This window comes from Chrysochloris asiatica, unplaced genomic scaffold (genome assembly GCF_000296735.1).
Source record: "Chrysochloris asiatica unplaced genomic scaffold, ChrAsi1.0 scaffold00018, whole genome shotgun sequence".
Taxonomy (NCBI): domain Eukaryota; kingdom Metazoa; phylum Chordata; class Mammalia; order Afrosoricida; family Chrysochloridae; genus Chrysochloris; species Chrysochloris asiatica.
In genome coordinates, this window is record NW_006408536.1 from 10902327 (window position 1) to 10909744 (window position 7418).

A 7418-nucleotide genomic window follows, 5' to 3' on the forward strand; every position below is an offset into this window, starting at 1 on the left:
GGAGAAGGATATCATGTTTGGTAAGGTGGAGGGTCAGAGAAAAAGAGGAAGACCCCCAACGAGATGGATTGGCCAAGTGGCAGCATCAATGGGCTTAAGCGTGACAACAAATAGTGAGGTTGGCCCAGGATTGGGCAGTGTTTCCTTCTGCTGTGCATAAGGTCACTATGAGTTGGTACTGACTCAATGGCACCTAGCAACAACAACAATAGCAACAAGAATTGTTGTTGTGAAGTGCTGTTGAGTCAGTTCTGACTCAAAGAAACCCTGTATAGGCTTTCCAAGGAGCAGTTGTTGGATTCGAAATGCCCGCCTCTTGGTTAGCAGTCCAGTACTTATCCTAAGGCAACACATAGAATGTCATTTTCCCCTAGGATATACGTACAAAATTATTTAGGGGCAAAGGGTCTTGTTGACAATAACCCAGGAAAACAAAATCAAATAGATGATAGATTGATAGATAAATGTTAAAGCATGTAGGTGAAAGGTATTATGAAATTCATTATGTTTTTCTTACAATGTTTATGTAAGTATGATACTTTTTAAGATAAGAACTTACAAATTAAAAGAAAATGCTTCAGTAGAACATATTTATCTTTAATTTAGTATTTTAATTTTTCCCCCCATTAATTTTCTCATTGCTCTTTGAAGCACAACAAAGTGCTATGCCTGGGAGTTAATATATTCTGTAATAATTGGCACATACTCGGTATCTCTAAAGAACTAGAAAAAATCATTTGTGCCCAATATACTCGAATTGACTAAATTTTGTGACTCATGCATCCATTCTTGGAATGTAAGTCCAACTAAGGGTTATTCCTGAAGCTTACATGCATAACTGGTGCCAAACATGAAAAACAAAACAAAACAAAACTCTCTAAATTAAGGAACTGACTTTGATCAGTGGTTCTGCTTTTATCCCATTTATTTTTCAGTTAGCAATGAATAATTAGAGAACCTTTTAGTTGGCATTGGACATAATTATTTTGAAATTAATTTACAGAATAAATTCCAGATAAATTCAAAAGATGACATGGATTTCTCAAAAATTAATTTAATCTACATCAACCAACATGCTTTAAATTAAAGATATGAATGAATTAAATAAGATCTTTTTGCCATCTACAGAAGTCTTTTCAAATGCTCTGAAGTGTATTTATGACTAGATAAAGTGTCAGTTAATGCTATTGATCAAAGTTTTAAGATAGGCTTAGATACTGATGACTAATGGAACAAATTGGGGAAAATTACTGTTACTCAGGATTTGACAGCAAAACCTCAACTTCAAAATTGGTATTCATGTGAAAGTATCTTAGATAGCTTTTGTGACTATGCATTCTGGATTATGATTCTAAGAGTTTGGATTGGCCATGTTGTTGTTGTTGGCTGTTAAATCAATCTTTGACTCATAGTGACTCAGTGTGACAAAGAACTACATTATAAGGTTTCCTAGGCTGTAGTGTTTTTTAAATTGAAATTGATTTTATTTGCTTTTAAAAAGTATTTTTAAAAAAAACCATTTTATTGTGCTTTAAGTGAAGTTTGCAAAGCAAATTAATTTTGCAATCTACAGTTCATACACAAATGATTCCTTGATATTGCTTGCTATCTTCGCAGTGTGCCAACACTCTCCCTGTTTCCTCTCTTGTGTCCCCATTTTCCTGGTTTGGGGCAAATGTTGTCCTTTCGGTATCCTAAAGCCACTTGCTCTAAGGAATATATTCTTCTTGAGTGTTATTATTTGTTTTGAATTCCCGTTATTTGGGTGAAAAGGGAGCGCGGCATCTCCATAGGATAAGTTCTGGACTGCAAACCACAACGTTGGAGGTTCAAGCTCCATGGGAGAAAAGATGAGATTTTTTGCTCACGCAAAGATTTAAAAAGTCCCAGAATCCCTATATAGGGTCACTATAGCTTGGAATTGACTCCAGGGCACTTAACAACAACATTTGGGTGAAAAGAGGTCCCCAGGAATGTCTTTAGTTTCACTTTGGAAGATTGTCTCATGGTAATAATGTCAGTTTTCTCTAATGTCTTTCAGACTAGGAAATCTGTTCCTTTTTTTAAGTAATTATTTGAATTTTGTTATATATTTTTTATCCATTCTAACTAGGACCTCCTATGTGTCATAGTGATCAACAGTGGTAGTCATCCACTGTCTAGTTCTTCTGGCCATAGGTTCAAGGAGGCTTGGTGGTTCATGTGGGCCATTAATCCTTTGATTGCTTTCTTGAGTCTTCAACTTTCTTCTTTATCCTTTTCCCCCCGGGGGGAAGAGACCAAGAGTTGCTTCTTAGATGGTAGCTTACAAACTTTCAAAGTCCCAGGTTCTACTCACCAGATGTCTTAGGCTGGGTTCTCTAAAAAAGCAAAACCAGTGAAACTTACTTATGTATATATTGTTGTTGTTGTTGTTATGTGCTGTGGAGTTGGTTCCGACTCATAGTGACCCTGCACAGGGTTTCCGAGGCTGTTAATCTTTACGGGAGCAGAACGCCTCATCTTTCTCCCGCGGAGCAGCTGGTAGTTTCGAACTGCTGACCTTGAGGTTCACAGCCTGATTCGTAACCACTACGCTACCAGAGCTCCTTACTTATGTATATAGAAAGAAAAATTTATATCAAGGAAATATTTTACACAGTTGTAGAGGTGAGAGAGTCCCAAGTCTGGGTTAGATGAGTCAAGATTGTCAGGTCAGATGGTAGGCAGGCAGGCAAGTAGGTCCAGCAGGCAGGCAGGTCTGGCAGTTAAGAAGGCAGGCTACTGATGAATCCCAGGATTGTCAGGTAATAGAGCAAGCCACTGGCTTAAGTCCAAAGAATCACAGGTTGGAGGATGAGCCAGATGCAATATCCAGACCTAACAGAAAGCAAACAAGCCTTGCTTCAGTGCACAGCATATACTGGAAACAGGCCACACTCCCTAAGAAACATCCCTTAAATTGATTGGTTGCTCAGAGCTGACCTCATCATAGGGTTGATGACATTATATTAAATCTCATCATGGTGGATAACTACATCTCAACTGTCAAATCATTGATGATCCTGGCCCAATCAAGTTGACACAAAACTTTTAATTATCATACCACATTAGGATGTAAAATAGTATCTTTATGAAAAACATTATCTTTATTAACTATGTTTTGCCAATTCATCTAGATGTCCTCCAAGACTATGGTTTCAGCTCCGATGTCTAAGTTGCTATACCTGTGCTCCATATGTGCTCTGGAGTCCTAGTGTGGTGCTGTGGGTTAATGAGCTAGACTGCAAAGGTTGGTTTAAACCGCAGGGTTGGCAGTTCAAACTCACCAGCTGCTCCTCGGAAACCTTGTAGAGGGTGCCTTGCTGTGGGTCGGAACTGACTTGATAGCTCTTAACAACAACAACAATATGTGCTCTGCTATTATGTGCCATCATAACTTCTAAGGAACACCCTGGCTATACTTCCTCCAAGACAGATGTTTGTTTTGACAGTCCATGGTATTTTTAATATTCTCCAACACCATAATTCAAATGCATCGATTCTTACATGGTCTTTCTTGTTCATTGGCTAACTTTCACATGCAACTGATGTTATTAAAAATGCCATGAATTAAGTCATATGCACCTTAGTCTTCAAACTGATATCTTTGGTCTTTAACACTTCAAAGCGGTCTTTTGCAGCACGTTTGCCCAATGCAATATTTTGTTTGATTTCCTGACAATTGCTTCCATGAGTGTTGGTCGTGGATTTAAGCAAAATGAAGTCTTTAACAACTTCTATCGTTTCTCCACTTATCATGATATTATTTATTTGTTCAATTATAAGGATTTTGTTTTATTTACACTGAGGTGCAATCCATACTGAAAGTTGTAGTCTTTGATCTTCATAAGTAAGTATTTTAAATTTTCTTTACTTCCAACTAGCAAGGCTGTATCATCTGCCTATCTCAGGTTGTTAATGAGTCTTCTTCCAATCCTGATGCCTCGTTCTTCTTCATATAATTCAGCTTCTTAGATTATTTGCTCAACATACAGATTGAATAAATGTGGTGAAAGGATACAACCCTGCCTTACACCTTTTCTGATTTTAAACCATTCAGTATCCCTTTTTTCTGTTTGGACAACTGCCTCTATGTACAGGTTCTCCATGAGCACAATTAAGTGTTCTAGAATACCTATTCTTTACAACATTACCCATAGTTTGCCATGATACATAGTTGGAAGTCTTTGCATAGTCAATAAAACACAAGTAAGCAGCTTTTTGTTGATTTCTGATTTCAGTCAAGATTAAGGTGACATTAGCAGTGCTATCCCTAGTTACATACATCCTCTTCTAAATCTGTCTTGAACCTCTAGAAGTTGCCTGTCACTGTATTCTTTTTTTCTCTCTCTGTTCTTTTTAAGATTTTTATTGTGGATTGAGTGAAAGTTTACAGGGCAGATCATCAGTTTTACATTCAACAAATCATACAGCTTGTTTCATTACAGTAATTATAATCCCCCTCCATGTACCATCAGTTAACAGTATTTCTCTCTATTCACTTTAGCTTTTTTTAAAACAACAACAACAAAAAAAACAAAACCCCCCCCCCAACACTCAAGTATATATAATAACTTACACCTATAAAGGGCACAGTCTGTAAGTCTGCCTCCTGACCACCAGCTCTTAGTCCCTCTCTTCCCAGGTATCTAGAGCCCTCAGCCGCTCCCGCCTCCATGACCCCATCTTTGCATCCGTCTCTGGCATTGCTGCTTCTCTGGATAAGGTCCCACATTGTGCTTGTGCTCGTCTCCCTTGATGGTCCTAGGGTCATCCGTTTCTGGACTGTAAGATTAATCACTCCCCTGTTTTTGTTAAAAATGTCTGCATTTACAATTGTGACAGTCGCAGTTAGTCATGATGACAAAACAATTATTCACTATTGAATCATACCAATCTTATTCCCCATCTCTTTTCACCAGACCCATCTAGACAAGATGAAAACTATTCAGTGGGGACTCTTTCTCCTCACCCCCCACTCTTAAAATATACTCCCTCTTGAAACCTTGTAAGCCAATCACTTTGTGCCTATCACCCCCTCATTTTAGGTAGCCAATATCTAAGTTGCCCGTCCCTATCTACCCTGTGTACAGAGGGGATAGCATTGATATTTGATGTGAAGACTCCATCCCCTCTGTTGGTATTTAGAGTTACTACCTCAATAGGAGCTCTGGTAGCATAGTGGTTACGAATTGGACTGCGAACCTCAAGGTCAGCAGTTCGAAACTACCAGCTGTTCAGCGGGAGGAAGATGAGGCTTTCTGCTCCCGTAAAGATTTACAGCCTTGGAAACCCTGTACAGGGTCGCTATGAGTAGGAACCAACTCCACGGCACATAGCAACAACAACTTCAATGAATATAGGTCAGGTTCATCAAATTGTAGCATTTTACCCTTGTTTCCTTTATAAAAAAATTTTTTTTTTTGCTAATCTTCCTCTAGTCGAGTTCTGATTATCAAGCCATCAAGGCTAGGTCAAATGGGTACAGTCTGCAAGTTTGGGTGTTCTTGTGCATCTCCCCTCACTTCATGTCAGCTGGATGCTTCACTCTCAGCTCTAGCCCTTGTCTGGGCTCAAGTGTCCCCAGGTCTCACCACACTTTGGACCAACCAGCACTTCCTCTTCTTTCTCTCCTCTCTAGGTCAATGAGTTGAACTCAGCCCAGTTATGGAATGTGGTTGAACTCAGCCCATTTCTTCATTGCCTTGATGGCTTCCTGGCGAAGAGCTTGCTTATTCTTACAGTAGTCAGTAATGCTACATCTTTCAAAGAAAGATGATCTTTCTTTGAAGATATGTCTTCTGTTGCTCTAGCTGTTCCAGGCTGGTCTGCTTGTCCTTGCTAGTGGAATGTCCCACCTCATAAGGTTCTGGATGGGACTCAGGAGTCCACCTACGGTCCTATGCTCTGCAACGGTTTTGCAAGAGGCCTATTTCGTTGGGCAAGTTCTAGAACCCCTTTAAGGTATTCCAATCAGTTTTAGGCTGAAGACGGGCTTACAAGTTTTCTGTAATCGTGTTTCCCAACATTCCTTTCTATCCCACTCAAGTGTCTATTTTACAATAGTAGGCAAGGGAAACCAATATTCATAAGACAGTCAAGCATTTTAGTATCATTTCCCCTCTTCAAATTATGCCTAGATCCCTGTATCACAGAGCCCTGTTATTCCAAGGTTGAGCATGCGTCACTATTTACCTCTGTCCCACTTAGGCCATGCAAACCTGTCTCAATGTTCCCCTATCTACCTTGTTCTTCCACCTCCTCCCACTTCTTGTATTGCCCTCCACTGACACCTGAACTAAACCCCCAACCCCAACCCCACTGTTGTGGTTGCCTTATATTCCATTAGCTCTTTCCTCAATATAAGGCAGTCTATTTTATCCTGTAATCTACCTGACCTTCTAACCATCTGGATCTCTGTTCCTCTGTGTTTACCTTCTTTCACCTTGTAATTATTTTGATCATAGACTGACCTCCCAGATCCTCTGTTCTTATAATTTTTTCTGTTTTTAACTCTTCCATTTGTCGATTGAGTTCAGGGTGATGCTACCACATATGTCATTCTCTAGTTGTTGTCTGTTCTTGTTAGTTCTCAGTCCACAGAACTTCCTTTAGGATGTTTTTCATAGCAGAGTTGGCTTGGGCAAAATCACTTAGCTTCTATTTGTCCTGGAATGTTTTGTTTACACCATTGTATTTGATTGACAGCTTTGCTGGGTAGAGGGTTCTTGGTTGGCAGTTTTTTCTCCCAGGGTTTTATATATGTCTCCCCATTGCTTTCTTGCCTGCATGATTTCTGTTGAGAGATCTGAGCTTAATCTGATTTGCTTTCCGTTGTATGTTAAACTTCTCTTTTCCCTAGTTGCTTTCAGTGTTCTGTCCTTATCTTTGATTTTAGAGAGCTTTATTATTGTATGTCTTGGTGATTTTCTTTTAGGGTCTAGCCTTCCTGGGGTTCGTTGAGCTTCTTGAATGCTTATCTTTTCGCTTTTCAGGATGTTAGGGAAATTTTCTTCCAGAAGCTCTTCAACTATCTCCTCTGTGAACTTGTGTGATTCTTCCTGTCCTGGAATACAATAATTCTTAAGTTATTCCTCTTCATGTTGTCCAACATGAATCTTAGGCCTTCTTCATCTTTTTAAAAATATTTTTTTATGCTTGCTCTTCTATATTAGTTGTGTTGAGAGTTTTATCTTTTAGCTTACTAGTTCTGGCTTCTATCTCTTCAGTTCTACTCCTTTGCCTTTTCAGTGTATTGTCCATTTCTGATATTCTATTGTTAATTGTTTGGACCTCTTTCTGTAGGTTTTAAATGTTTCCAATGCTGTATCTATCTTATTTGATTGTTTCATTAGCACTTTCCTGACTTCTTCCTTATTTTTCTCAACTCCATTGTA